This window comes from Serinus canaria, chromosome 5 (assembly GCF_022539315.1).
Source record: "Serinus canaria isolate serCan28SL12 chromosome 5, serCan2020, whole genome shotgun sequence".
NCBI lineage: Eukaryota > Metazoa > Chordata > Aves > Passeriformes > Fringillidae > Serinus > Serinus canaria.
Window position 1 is genome coordinate 17464874 of NC_066319.1, and position 16053 is coordinate 17480926.

The 16053-nt window shown below is 41.6% G+C and overlaps 1 protein-coding gene across 3 annotated transcripts in view; it reads right to left on the bottom strand.

The window, feature by feature from the left end:
- Positions 1–16053, bottom strand: part of TSPAN4 (tetraspanin 4) — a 417843-nt gene that overhangs the window by 381582 nt on the left and 20208 nt on the right. The gene's annotated exons all lie outside the window — the stretch shown is intronic.

The following is a 16053-nucleotide window of genomic DNA, read 5'->3' on the forward strand; positions in this document are numbered from 1 at the left end:
TTGGATGAGAAGAAAGGAAGAAATGGAAGACGATGGGGGAAAAAACCCACAAATGTGAGGGTAAAAAAACACTACTGAATTTGCTGGGATCTTTATAGCAGGGCCCCTCGTGCACTCTTTAACCAGCTCCAGGACAAAAGACTTGAAGTGAGAATGTACCCACCCACACTGACAAAAAATGGCAGAACTGCTAGGTAAGCACTCACTCACATGGCTGACCATCCAAATGAATGACAAGCTACAAGGAGCAACATCAGCTGGAACCCAAAAGGTTCTTGCTCAAAGGACGATGCTTGGGTTTCAAATTGCACAAACATCTCTACGCAGCTTGAGCCACTTAATACAGTCAGTCTCAGAGGGACATCTGGGTTCGCTGTACAGCCACAGGAAAGAACCAGCAACTCCAGTATAGCCTGATAGAGAAACTGCCCTGGCTGACCACCCAGGAGCCACTCTGTCAGTCACACTGCCACCAACCCCAGACTTTCACTGCTGAGACCAAAGTCCCTTCACAGCAGGCAGCTCCAGTGACCCCTTCTTGACTCCCTCCTCACCCAGTTACTGAGCCCACAGACTGAAAGGGTGTCATCCTGCTGAGTCCAGTCACCTGGCCACATGTCACACTTTGTCATGCAAAGGGCTGGCACCAGTTCATAGTCCCTTGCCTGGGGCTCCCACCACGTTCCCCCAGCCAGGGCACAACCTGCACACCCAGCTGCAGTGATCGCAGTGTATTCCTCAACAGCACGATCTGAGGTGGGATGAATCTCCCTTTTGTTTCCCCTGTCACCTGCAGAAGAAAGCCCTAAAAGACTAGTCAGATGTCTACTTAGGTTCTTAGACAGCTTTAGTTACACAGAATTAACCTAAGTTGAAGGTTTTACGCTGGCGAGAAAAGAGACTGCTCCACAGATACCACAGTCCCTATTAAATCAAGCATCTCCGTTTAAAGAAAAGCAACTTCTGGATTTGAAAAAAAGAAATCCCAGAAAACAGGCAAAACACAGGTTTAGGTTCTAAACAGAAAATTATTTTGGTCCAATCAAGTCTTCCCCACAAAGCAGTCGTCAGACTTAGAGCCAGAACATTAAAATAAAGGTCTGACCAATTATAAATATGATGTAAAGTATTGAGCCTCCTTGATCTTCAGAGATTTTACTTATTACCTGAATTGCCTTATTTGCCAGATTCACATTATGAAGGTTTTCAAAATGCCACTTTGTTCTTAAGTGATAAAAAAAGCAATCACTATAAACAAAATGCTCAAGTGTTGTTTCACCTACTGACTAAGATTAGATGCCAATTTAGATCGTAGGAAGCTGTAGCACTTCAATTTCTGTGTACTATGATACTTTTACTAGGTTGCAAAGATTACCTACATAATTCTGTCTTTATTTTTTAAACCATAAAACTATCTTCTGTCATATTTATGTGATACCTTGAACAAAGCTTTCCAAAACTAAGCTACTGGAGCTTGTTCACATTACACTTTGTCTCGCTTCTGTCATTTTTATGTTGCCCTTCCAGCACAGCTGAGATCAGATGTCCCAATTCAAATGCATGACTGTGATCCTTGAAGAAAAGTTGCCATAAAACAGGGTTAAACAAAACAGAAAGCAGGTAAGAATTGTACTGCTGCCTTTTTTTCTGAACACAGGACAGGAAAGTCACAGCAGAGAAATTTATCCAAGAAAAAATATCTCCAGGTAATTGTCAGTTTAAAGGCATTATCATATTTTACAGTACCGGCTTCAGGCCTGAAAAATAAGTAAAAGACTCTTTGAACAAGACATAGGGAAAAGACTATCTTTTACAAGAAATCAGCACAGGAACGTGCCCAAAGTGCTAACATACAGTGCCCATGCAGAGGTAGCATTTTTACAGATCAAATTTCTTAAATGAAAACGCTACTTCTAAAGCTCAGTCTTTCATGGCTAGGAATAGAAATTCTCTGTTGGGAAATCCTTTCAGAAATTAATTTGAAAATCAAAAGCCCAGATTGGACAGAGTAGCTTTGTTATGAGGAAAGGGAGGGGGAAAAAAAAGAAAAAAAAAGAAAAAAATTGAAAACCCATAGCCTTTTAACATCTTTCCTGTTCTCCAAAAAACTGTTTAACTACAGTTCACTTTAGAGTCAGCATTTGAATTTTACATAAGAAATAGTGACCAAAAAATCTGGTATATAAGGCAGGTACTCTGACACCAGCACCCCTTGCAATATCAACAATCATTCTTCACTTGGCAGTATTTGCCACTGCAGACCCCAAACCCTTGCTTAGTCCACTCTGTCAGCACAATGGAGGCAGCCTTTTTTACCCCCACAGATAAACAACTGATAAAAAAGCAAACCATTTTTCTCCCTTGCCTGTAAGGCCTCATGAATTGCTTATACAGCACCGCCAGCATCTTCAGAAGGATGCTGTAACAGCATTCAGACTCTCTCCAGATAGCCACAGTGAATCAATGAGCTTATGCCCTGAGGAAAGCCAGTGACAAGTAGGTTCCTAAATCCCGAAGCAAGTTTTGTAAAAATCCTGTCAATAAAAATCATTCAAAAAATTGTATTGTATTAGCTCAGCAAGTCAAGCTTGCTTTGAGCAGCAAACAGCATAGGGAAGGCAGAAGTTTACCAGCTAGGCTGAGGTGAGTTTTCCTGGCAGAGATAGCTTGCCTCAATCTTACAAAGAGCTACCTCTGCTTTTTGGCCTTTGCTGAAGCCACAAGGCGCTCTAGCTGTATTTACAGAGTAGCTGGGGCTGTGGAGCAAAAATGCTTTTGGCTTAGGTGCTTATCCATAGCTCTAGAGAAATACTGTGGTGAACATCAAACACATCTGCTGGCACAGACACTTCCTCTGCTGTGCTGCAGAGCTTCTGACACTGCCTGTGTGCTGTGGTATCCCAGTGCCTCCCAGCAGTGCACGAAGTGCTGCAGCTAATATCTGATGCTCTGTTTATTCTCTCTTCCCTCAGGGAGAATCATATGCACAGCAGTATGCATTGTTTTGGGAGAACAGCTTTTAAACAGGTACAAACAGCTTCTGCTGCAAGCTGAAATCATGTGCCCTGAATGAAAGGTGCTCAGGCACATCATGTTCAATAAAAGTTCATTTCACAGACTAGGACCAATATCCTCATCTCCCTTCCATTAAAACAGTCTCTTCTGCAAAGAATGGCTTTATCCTTTTGCAACAATATTCTACTGAGCTAAACGCCAAATCACAGAACAGTTTAGGTTGGAAAATATCTAAGATCATCTAATCCAACCATTAACCCAGCACTGCCACATCTACACATTTTTAAAATGCCTCCAGGGACAGTGACACAACCACTTCCCTGGGCATGAAGTGTTCATCAACAGCTGTCCTATCATAAATGTCCTTGGAAGTTTTTACAACACATACGAGTGCTGAATTACTTCATGACTGCACAACCAGATCCTTCACTGATTCACTTTAGAATCCTGCATGAGAGGAACTATCAGTTTATTATCCACTATAGGATATCAGCCTTTGTTTCCTCTCTGTTTTGCAGATTCCCTTATTTTCATGTCACCTGCAACAAAAGCTTTTACTCTTCTTGAGGAAGAGGAACTCTTCCAGTTCCTTAGCAATACTCTACTTCTTGCTGTAATTTGGCTTCCTCACCAAGGAGGTGTTCACATTTTTATCATTACATCCAGTTCCTGAAACAGGCCTGCCTAGAGTATTTGATAAAATCTGAATGAAATTGCCTGGATAGTCATGTTATTATGAAAATGCCATAGGTCTAGGGAATGATACAGTGAAGTTCTCTTAATAGCTTGTGCAGAGACAACATTTCCTCCAAAGAAATGAGCAAAACCAAATTAAACAATTCCAATAACACTGGAACAAAGAATTTGATTTTTCAATGCATAACTTTTGCATAGGACAAGAATCGTCTCCAGAGGTGACTGAGGGTTTTCTTATTCTTTTTTGAGAAGTCATCAAAACCTACAGCCCTTAATACTAAAAATTCTTCTCACAGACCAGTTTTTTCCTGTACTGAAAAAAGAAAAAAACCTCAAGAACTATTAAAAAAATCCTACAGGGAGGGCATTAATAAAACCCTAATCTGTTCTGCTCAAAAAGAGCTCTCTTCTAATTCCCCAGTGGACCTACAAAGAGCAACTGATAAAACAGTTCCTAACTCTCCACCTGTTGATGCAGCTTTCTTCTCCATGAAAAATTAAGTACCACCAGAAAAAAAAAAAAAGGTTATAAAAAAAGAGACAACAGCATCCCTGTAGTCCTAATACCACTTCAGATTTTCAACAATTAAAAGTCTTCTAAGAGACAGAAAGTCACATTTGAGTCCCACATGTAGGTCAGAGACAAACCGCTCTTTCTAAAATACATTAGGAATTAAAATGTAGAGATTTGATATAACTTCATACAAAAAAGTTTCCAAAGAAGCACATCTGCCATCTCTGCTATGCTGGTGGCCTGAGATGCTGTGAGTGCTAGAAGCACTGCCAGCACAGGAACCTAGAGGTCCTGGAGGTCCAGAGCTCAGCCCCCAAGCTGTTAAGTCCAAAGTCACTGAGCAAGTTCTGCAACAAGCAGATGTTTTAAACTGTAGGGGTCCAGCATGAATACCCATTTGATTTTCACAAATGAAAAAACAAGTCCAAGGTGCATAACATGTTGTGCTTCTCACAGTGTTCTTCTCTAGAATGAGCACCTCGAAGTCCCAGCTGAGGATTTTTCTTGAGAATTGTGACAGGTGAAAGTGTCAGCCAACACAAAAAGGACAGTGGAAAGGATGAAGATATGCAAGGAAAAAAAGATTCTGCTTAGATTTTGATTAGTCCACTATAAGAATGGGATAGAAGTAACTCAGAAACACTACAACCAAACAGAACAATTCCCAGGGGAAACATCTATCTCAAGTTAAAGTTCTTCTACTCTACTCACTTTGGATTGTCTATTTGTCCTGTCTACCACAGAGCCAGGCTGATTTCAGAAATGCTTAACATGCAAAGAAGTAATATCCCTACATAAATAATAGAAATACTTTTCTTGCAAGAAATCTTCAAAATCCCAAACATCTGCAAAATGCTAGCACAGATTTACACATATCTTTTAGCTCTGATGGCATGACAATCTACTTTGAATTGGCTCCCATGGTAACTGCAACATTAAGGTCCCCTGAGAGTCATCTCACACAAACTCACATACACAGAGTATTGGAAGGGCTCTGTGCAGAGACAGAACACAAACTTATCTAATGCAATGAGTTTCTCCACAGCACCTGCCTTCCAGCTAACAGGATTCAGAAAGACACCCTTTCTTTCCCTTAGGAAAGGAATTCAGCTCTCACATCATCTCTAAGACTGGAATAAGCACCTCTCTTTAGGTAACTGAGACTTTCTCCCCTCTTTACTTCCACCCTGATACTGCCTAACTCTAACACATGTACTTATTTCACTCAGCAGCATTTTGTTCTTCAATAAGACCTAGCTTTGTAATTTTTCTAGTTGGGTTGGTGGAAGACCAAGGAAGCCAGGAAACAAAGCTCTCAGTCAACTGGAGAGTTAGCTGCTTCAGAGAGACACCGTGGCGTGGTCAGCCCAACGCCTACAAACAAGTCCATGTCTTTCTCCACTCCACCTGGTAGCACCTGCATTTCATGCAGGACTCAGTCTAATCAGAACTCAGAGATTTCCAAGAAAGGGAGCTGACTTAAAAACAAAACAACACACCAAAATCATGCTGTCAGTACCTTTCTGACCTCTATATTGCTGTAGTATACAAATACTGACAAGGATCATAGATATTTAATGGGAAAAGATGTCACTATGTAAGGTACAGTCATCATCCTTTTCTTGGGATAGCTCTTAAAAATTTAGGTAAACAGTCCTAAAAGAGACACTTTCACAACATCCCACTGACAGGCACAATTCCATCAGCATCCCTCCTTTCCAACCTGCTATAATTCCTTAAGTGCCATAATTTGCAAACTCTGCCTCTAGCAAAACAGAAGGAGTTGTTTGAAAAAGTTGTTTGAGTGAGACCTATAGCAATGAGAAGGAAGTGTTTTTCAAGAGAAATTCCATGAAGTGATGGTTCACTCTTTGCCCCAAAAGAGGTCATTTCTCTTGGCAAATCAAACCCTTTTGTTCATCTTCCAAATGCACTTTGGCCGAGCTTCCAACTTCTAAATAAGAGTCAGGAAATAGCAAATTAATTATAGTATCATTAATACAATAGTAGCCTTTAGTAGTAGTAATTTCTGTTAAAAATAAGGGGTTTTCTAAAGTTATGTTTATAGAACATTTATATAACTTCAATTACTTGTAGATAACAAGCACTACCTAATGAGAATAACTATAAACACTACTCTTCCTTTGGGAAAGCACCTTCAAGTCGATGAGCCAGAGATACTTCTGCAAGCAACAGGTACTTTTAATTTGGCTTCTCAAAAGTGAGAAACAGAAGAGAATTTAAAATTCCTGCCCATTTGGCAGAGCACACAGCTCTTTCTGCCTTCCGTTCTCTCGGAGACACGACATGGTAATTGACAATGTGAAATCAAGTCCTAAACGTATCTGCTATTTTACATCTGGTTCCTGTTATTTTAACCTCAAAAGCAAACTGAAAAAAAGAAAAATTTCTATTACTGCTGATTGCTTATACTTTCCTAAAATTCTCTTCCTTTGTTCTATCAGCCAGGTTATTTAGAGGATATTACCCTAATCCAACAAAGAACTTAAGAATATGAATATTTTCAGTGAAGGCAAAGGCTTTAATGGATCAAGATACTTTATTTATTAGATTTCATCAGTTCTTGCTTCATATTCTAACTACTCCACTGAAAGAGCCTTACAGTTTCATTATTCTGTCTGCTGTATTAGTGATAAGTAAGGTATGGAGCACATAGGCTCCACTTGGGAATTCACAGCTACCTTCCTAGGGACAACTTTTCATACATCAACCACCAGATTCTTCTTCCTCTAAACTTTTGCCACAGTAATTAACAAGTGACACCAGGCCAAGAACAAGCAGTCAGACTGCAGACCCAACACCCTGTCTGCCTGGGGGACAACCAGAAAACCAGCAAGATGACAGTTCTAAAGAAAACATCCAGTCAGCTGTCACTCTTTGACCTCAGCACAGTCATGACTGCCCAAAGCTAAACCACCATCAGGTAAGACAAGATGGGAGCAGGCTCTCCTCAGTTACAGCACTGCAGTCCTACTCCCTGCACTGGGCTGTGCAACCCTGCATGGCCACAGACTCAGTCAGTGCAGCTACACAGCAAGACCTGCCAGCCAGTTAGTGAGCTTGCAAGGCCATGTTGGTCACTGCAATAAGCACTGATCAGCAAAAATCCCACTACTTCATTTGTCATTTCTTGTGTTGCTTGGTAGGACATCACAGGAATTAGGAACCAACATCAGCCCTGCAACACTCAAGAATTCAGGAGAAATGCATGGTTAAGACAGAGGGGTTGTTCCTAAATCACTGCTTAGTGATTTAGTGATCACTGTTTAGTTGTTCCTAAATCACTGCTTTCTTGCTGTGTTTGACACCAGCTGTCAGTAGTTTCACAGAACTTGCTCTGTTCTATTCCTGTGCCATCCCATACCAGTTACCCCAGGAAACATCACCTCTGAAACACAGGAGAAGAGGAGAAGGGAAGAGGTCTCATGGCACCTTCTTTCTCACAGTCATATTATAATACCTCCACAGCAGCTACTGCTTCTCGACCCCCTCTAACTATGAAAACAAAAAGCACTACTTTTGTTTATTTCCTTAACACCCACAGACAATCTCAAAGCTAAGAGAAGCAACCTTTAATTGAGAAGTCCCTGCAGACAATCCTATGGGAAAGACACCATAACTAGCAGTAGACAGCTGCTACCACCTCCTCCTGAGAGGCACATTCTACTCAAAACATGGCTGTGGCACGTTCCCAGCACCAGTGCAAGCCACCACTGTCCAAAGCACAGATCCCTCCTTCCCTTCCTGCACTTCACTCCCACTCTCCTAAAAACACTCACTCATGAGGCTGCTCATGTGTTCCTGTTTTGTTAAAATCAGCATCTTCCCCAGAACAGAACTCCCCAGAAAAGGGCCTAAAGAAAGAGTCTGTAATTAGCAGGAGTGGGGAAATACACATCTGCCCCATGGAAAACCTGAAGAGGAACTGCAAGTCCCTAAGTCAGCAGCAACACACAGTTATCCCCAAAGTTAACATCTGCCTCTTCTCAAAGTTCTCAGGTTCCCCTACTAAATTTTCCTTTACAAAATTGTACAAGGAACATTAATTTCTCACAAGCAAAAGAAAAAGGAGCCCAGAAATTGAGGAAATATATTGGTGCAAAAAGATTTCAATGACTATCTTTAGACAACTGATACAGAATTCGTGTGTTGATGGTGGAGTGACAAAGTCCCAAAATAGATCAGTGTTCTTCAAAAAGCAGGAAGGCAACATGTATCCTCTTTATTCCATTTTTTTCATTTAATCCTAAACAAGAGCAGGTGAACTTTAGGTGAACAAGATATTTTTCAACCATTTTCTAAAGTAATAGCAATAAAATAATCAGATAAGGAAAAACTTTTACATTAAATGGGGGTGGGGAGGGCGGGTGGTAAAACAATACAAAATCAACAGCCAGGACTTCCCAGCAAAAAGAGTAATACATGTAAGCATGGTGATGAGAGGGAGGTCAAGAAATGGGATGTCACAGACTGCAAAGAAGAAAAACTATTGCATATTTAACAGAGTACAAGATTTTTCTTGAAAACCTATCAGATTATGAAAGCCTGACCATCTTCCTTCCTTCCCTCCATGACCATTGCCCTCTGTGATGCAAGAGGGAACATGTAGTCTGATCTCCAATCAGACTAGAACACTCCACTGCCTCCTAGCAAGGCTGCATTTCCCTTTCCAGGACTGTATCCAATTCCACAGTAAAGTACCCTGCAGTTTATTAGCCTCTTCTCATCCCAAAACACCAAATCCAAACCACAATACCACATTTCATCAAAGCAGAGGATAACCAAGTCTGTATCCCATGTGTCCCATGAAGCTTGCAAGGGAGGCAGACCAGTCTGTATGAGCAAAGGTGAATCCTGCAATTCCTGAACTGTTTGACTGGCCTCAGCACTGGACTACACATGTTACCTGCTGTCCCATGGCCATACAAGCCAGTGGTCTGGGAAAAAAAAGCAAGTGGTGGCTGACTCCCATGAAAATCAGAGAACATTGTTTATCATGAGGCAAAAGGGAGAACTTTATTCCAGGCAGTGCAAGAGAGTCATCACCACTCAACAAAACAGGTTACAAGCTTCCTCAATTTCCTCAATTAAAGCACACAGACTGATCCTGCAGTGAGCTTTGAATAAGAAAATGTTTCCCCCCCTTTTATGGCAGACCACAATCAAAAATTACTCATCTTTACCACTGCAGCAAGGAAATACAGTTAAAATGCTGACAAAAAAATGGTGCTTTAAAGTTTCAAGTAACTGCAGCTTCAGACCTTTCCCTATAACCCAGACTGTGTTTTGAAAAAAGGAAGAAGAGGAGGAGGAAAATAGTAATATCATACACTCACAAAACATGTTCACAAGGAGAGTCAAACTCATGTCCAAAACATACAAGAACACTGACACCTGTTAGATTTTCTGTGTTGCCACCTCTGCAGTAAGGTCAGCTCTTTCCCCAAGCTAAAGGATGCCAGGAGGTTATTTGGGTGAAAAGATGGGACCCCCACCTTCTGACAAATTTGATTAAAATTGGCCAACGGAGTCAGGCATTACCAGCATGTGCTAAGTGTCTGCATAGGCCTGACAACCTCACAAAAAGCCTGATCATGAAAGCTCCTTTTTTCAAGTGTAGTTTCTCAAGGAAATAGGTGAGGGAAAGGCACTTCCCAAGTTTCCCAAGGAAATAGGTGAGGGAAAGACATTTTCACTGACACTCCGAGCAAAAACAGAGTTTTATCTGGCACCCTTCACAATTACTCAATTAGCTTCCAATTCAAGAACAGAAAAGAACAAATTAATTGACCATCAAAGTCTTAGAACAAGCCTGGTACTGTGCCATCAAATGGAAATGAAGGGAATTAGGCTACAAACAGCCTTGCTGCAGGCATCCAAAGCTGCCCTCTGCCAAAACTTCCCCATGGGACACCTTTGGTTCTCATCAAAGAGCCAGCACAGTAATTGCAACACAGAGTAGATCTGAATGCATGTACCAAGAGAATTTCCAGCAGTCAAAATACACACGCAAAAACAACGAGCCAACATCGTCACACGCACAGATCAGACTACCAGGGGGTCTGGCCTACACAAACATTAACCAAAGCACAAATCAGTGCTGTGACATGTTAAACAAAAGAGGATGGACAAAAGCCACAAGAACACTGCATCTTGAAATTCACCTTTCCACAGGAGGTTAGAATGAGTGAGCCAGTGAACCTGTTCACTTCTGTGAGTACAATATAATGTTCCCCAGTGCTTTAATCATTACAGCAAGAACCCAAGCCTTTGTATATACATCTGCCTAAGAAGCTGAACACTTCAGAGAGCAAAATTAACTTGGAGGTTGCTTCCATTCCAAAAGAGTTTATTAGACAATTACCTACAGAAGTCAAAATCAGGCCAATATTTAAGGGCCACAAGGGGAATAATACAATGATTGCAAAGGAAAAAAGCAAACAATGGCTAGGTGCTCATATTTGTTGGAGTCATACACACAGTGGTATTCATAATGATACTAATTTTGAGTTCTGCTTTATAAGGCATATTCCTAAAAGGAACTTATTTTCTAATTATGAGCTCCAGTGATCATGCACATTAAACAATGAAAACAAACGGCACTAGATATGAATGTTGTGACAGTCCTATTATCTCTCAAGCAATGCATGAGGATAAGCTGTTAGCCATCCTCACAGGCAAATTTCACTTGAAATGTCACTTCCAACAAAATTCCGACAGCTGTCATTTTACTCTCCCTCTATCCATACCAGAAGGCAACAATTAGACAAAACTGAATTTAAGACAAAAATTCTTACTTACCAAAAATATTTATCGTTTAGAAACTGTGTCCTTAAAAAGGTCTTGCTATATTTTTAAATAAAAAACCCAAAAGAAGTACAGACAAAAGTGACTGGGAAATGAATGGAATTTTTTCCTTCATGATGCTGAACTTCTCACGGATTCCCTGCTCACTGCTCTCCTTTAAAATGCAGGGGAAGCAAAGACTTGATCTTCTAGCTTACATGTTCATCAGCACACAAGGTATTGCTGTTATCCCACAGAGCACTTAATGCTTCTAACAGTCCTTCATTACCTCCCCAGGAGCTTTCATTGGCAAACACAGCAGCACTGCAGTGCTCAGACAAAACCTTTGAGAAATATCTTCTAGATGTAACCTCTGGGTTCAGCTAAGTCCACAAGCAGAAGCAGAAACTTGATGCTCTAGAGCAGCAATACACAACTCCTTAGACAGGGTGTTATTTCTCATTTTGTCTAGGTGCATTAAGCAACAACAAGAGACTCACCATAGTTTCCACAGACTCAGAGCTTTAGCCTTGCAGCAGGGGAATTTCAGAGCCAAATTATATTACTGAGAGCAAGAAAACACCACCTGATTTAGAAGCAGCAGGAAATGAATAGATGTGCAGCCTATGGTGAAGTTACAACACCCCCTTGTAAGACAAGACCCCTTGTAAGGAGCTAGGTTGGGGCTGTTCAGCATGGAGAAGGGAAGGCTGTGTGGAGCTCTCACATCAACCTTCCAGTAACTGAAGGGGGCCTACAGGGAAGCCAGAGAAGGACTCTCTGTCAGGAGCTGTGGTGACAGGACACAAAGTAATGGGTACAAATTGAAAGGAGAAATTTAGCTTAGATATCAGGAAGAATTCTTTACTCTAGGGATGGTGAGGCGCTGGAACAGGTTGCCCAGAGAAAGAACGAATGCCCCAACCCTGAGAGTGTTCAAAGCCAAGACAGATGTGGAGCTCTGAACAACCTGGTCTAGTGGGAAGTGTCCCTGCCCATGGCAGTGGCAGGCTGGGAGTAGATGATCTTTAAGGTCCACTCCAACCCTAACATTCTATGACTCAAAAAACCATGTTACATAATGGTTAAACATGCAGTACCATTCACAATCCCATCAAGACAGGGCTGAAACAAAAAACAAAAGTGCTATAAGTCTGCTCAGAGAAATCACTGGACTTCTCCAGGACAGACACAAGGACAATATCTGGAAGACATTCAGTTTATCCCCATGCACTGTAAGTGAGAGAATTGCACCGAGAGCAGAGCAGCTCATTTGAATTAGGGAAGCAGGACTGCTCAGTTACCCCTCAATATCCTAAGAAGTATCCCAGTGATTACACAGAATAGATGTTCAAGGACAATAACATGTGATGAAAGAACATTCAGAGACAAGACTGAAACTCTTTTTGCATTCTATGCATTGTTCCATTTTCTTGTCAGGGGTAAAAGGATGCAAGCTGGCCCTCACCTTACTCTGAATTCCTGAATAGAGACACAAATAGCAATAACACATATATACACTAAAAATCCATATTCTGATGCTGATTCATACTGAAGCTAGGACAGACAATGACACATTCTATATAAAACACTTAAAAAGTTTTGAATGAGACATCCAATTCATATTTCTTTTAATAAAAATAGATCAGTTTTATTCACAATTGCTGCTATTCCTAAATTCCTGGAGCTCGTAAGAAATGCAAATTCACAGAAAAAATGCATTATTCACTTTCAGAGCGTGAATGAAGATATTTGCATAGAATCACAATCAAAGAATGGGTAAAGGTTGGAAGGCACCGCAGTGAATAATTTAGTCCAATGTCCCTGCTGAACCAGCTGTGCCCTAGAACACGTGGCATAGGATTGTATCCAGACAGTTCTGCAGTATCTCTAGTTAGGAAGACTTACAACCTCTCTAGGCAACCTGTTTCAATGCAGTCACTCATACAGTAAAGTTCTTCTTCATGTTCAGTTGAAAATTTCCGTGCATCAGTTTCTGCCTACTGCTCCATGACCTGTTGGTTGGCACCACTGAGCAGGGCCTGGCTCCATCCTCGAGACCCTCCCTTCAGGTACTAATAAAACACTGATGAGCTCTCCTCTCACTCATCTGTTCTTAAGGATAAACAGCCCCAGCTCCCTCAGCCTTTCCTAAGAGAGATGGTGCCCTCTCACAGTCATCTTTGCTACCTTCCTCTGGATCCAATCCAGGAGTTCCATATCTCTTGTGTACTGAGGAGCCCAGAACCAGACACAGCACTGCAGATGTGCCTCACCAGGGGCAGGATCACAAGTAGAACAGAGGGGCAGGATCTCCTCCCTCAATCTGCTAGCAACACTCTTCTAATGCACCCCAGGGCACCATTGGTCTTCTTGGTCATAAGGGCACTGCTGGTCACGGATAGCTTGTTCTCCACCAGGACCCCCAGGTCCTTGACCACTGAACTGCTTGTCCACCAGCCTGTGCTGGTGCTGGGGGTTATTCCTCCTCACATGTAGGACCCTGCACTTGCCTTTGTTGAATTTCAGAAGTGTCCTTCTGAAGGGCTGCACCATCCCAGTTTTGTGTCTGAGGGGAACTTGCTGAGGAAGCTCTCCTACCGCTTCATCAAGTCACGGGTGAATTAACTTAAACAATACTGGGCCAAGTATTGACCCTTGGGGGACACCACCAGTGACAGGGCTCCAACCAGACCCTGTGCTGCTGATCATGACTCTCTGGGATCTGCCATTCAGCCAGTTCTCAACCCACCTCACTGTCCACTCATCCAGGCCACACTGAGTTTCTCTCACAACACCCTCCTAAACAGCGCTGAAAGCTTTGCTAAGTCAAGACAGACAGTATCCACAGCTATTCCCTCATCCATCCAGGTAGCTGTTTCATTCTAAAAGGCAATCAGGTTGGATAAGCATGATTTAGGCTAAGTGAATCCATGCTGTCTGCTCCTAGCTATTCTCTAACCCAATCCTCCTTGACCAAAGGAAAGTGTTCCTTCCAGCATTCCCTGAACTCTGGTCTGGGTCAGAGATCCTGAGGGCTGACTTGTCAGTGAAGCCTGATGCAAAGAAGGTGCTCAGTATCTCTGCCTTTCTCTGTGGCCTCTGTAACCAGGGTCCCTCCTCCATTTAATAACAGGCTGATGTTATCCTTACTTTTTCTCGTTATTGATGTATTTGAAGAAGCCCTTCTTGTTGTCCTTGACATCCTCAACCAAATTTAATTCCAGATGGACCTTGGCCTTCCTTGTCTCATTTCCACTTACTCTGACAACCTCTCTATATTAATACCAAATGGCATGACCCCACTTCCATCTCCTGTGTATTTCCTGCTTGTACTTGAGTAATGACTGTTCTTTTCTTTTTTTCATACACACAGGTTTCTTGCACCCTTTGCCTGATTTTTTTGCTTATCAGAATGCATTCCTCAAGGAAACAATCCTTGAATACCAACAAACTGTCTTGGTTTGTGAGAAGCAGGGTCTCCATTTAAAGCACAGATTCAGAAACATCTATTAGTTACTAAAGAACACCTTTTATAGGAAGTATTTTCACTACTTCCAATTACCAGGCATTAGACTAACTCGGAAACGAGTTCAACTGCTGCCAATCACGTGAAAAATTAACCACATCTACTCATTACACAACAGCATTGACTGACATCATGCATCAAGTGAAATACTTTGACACTCCCAACATATAAAAATTTCTTTTACTACGTGAGCACACAAGTGTAGCCTAGCAACAACCAGAGCTAGCACCCTCTTTCACATGCATCTGACCCCAATAAAGCACATCTTTTGTCCCAAGCCCTAACAGGATTTTCTGGCAGAAAGTAGTAAAAGAACAGCACTCCCAAGAAAACTATGAACTAGACACAAATATGAACACATTAGAAGGTTTTGCAAATTTGGTTTTCAATGTAATATTCTCTGGTTGCTCAGTGTATATAATCAAAACCCTGTGCGCTTCATTTCAAGTCCATAAATGTGATCCTGCTTTTTGTTTTACTTCCTCCACTCAGGATCCTGAGCTCCATCTCATAGCCACTGCAACCAAGGCTGTACTCAGCTTTTACATCCTCAGCCTTCCTTGGTTTTAGGTGTGTATGGAAACAGAATGCACGAATGCACTTTTGCTGCATGCATGGCTTGTTCACAGCACCTGCCTTGTCCTCCCAGCCCCCATAAGCACCACCAACCTTACACAAGTTATTCCATAAACCAGAAAGAGAAGTAAGCTGTCTAGGAACAAACCTGTAAAAGCAAAGAAGCTGCTCCCAAGCACCCCATGATCCACATCATTCACAGTTTGGGATGCGGCACTTGGACCAGACTAGTGCCATATGTGCTCCTGGAACAGAGCTTCCAGTTTAGTTCTATCCAAAAATGAATCAAATACTCTGAAGCTACTCCATTATTCAAGTGCAGTAAGGTGGGATAACCAGAAGAATTAGCTTCAAAAAACATACCCATAATGCAATTTCATTGTCCAGCATCAGTGCACATGCCCATAGTCAAATTCACCCTGCATTTGTTACAAAGGGCCGGTACTACATACTTGGAAGGTGCAAGATGCCCTGCAGAAAAGCAATGCAAGCCAACCCAATCCCAAAGAAATCTTGTCTCAGTTTCCACAATGTAGGTATCTGCTCAAAACCCCCAACACATAAGAGGTTTGGTATTGCTTCCAAAATGTTTGCTTAAAAGTGACTGAAAGAAGTTATACCAAGTAGTATATTTTAACTGTTTCACACAAGTGGCATCTGAATTATTTTTATTTTTATGACACAGAAGTACTTGTTTTTACAACACATTTAGGGGAAAAATTCAGGTTAGAAATAAGCAGACACAGTAAGTGGAAGTCAGGCTGAATAAAGATAAATCTTCAGCCACCAGTCCACTGTTTTATTTGCAGAACTAGACAACATTTTGGCTAATTTACTAATTTATTTTATGGTAATATAAAGTGCCCTGTCCTCCGGGCAAATACATTGCTTGGGTTCTTTACAGAAAATTCTGCCA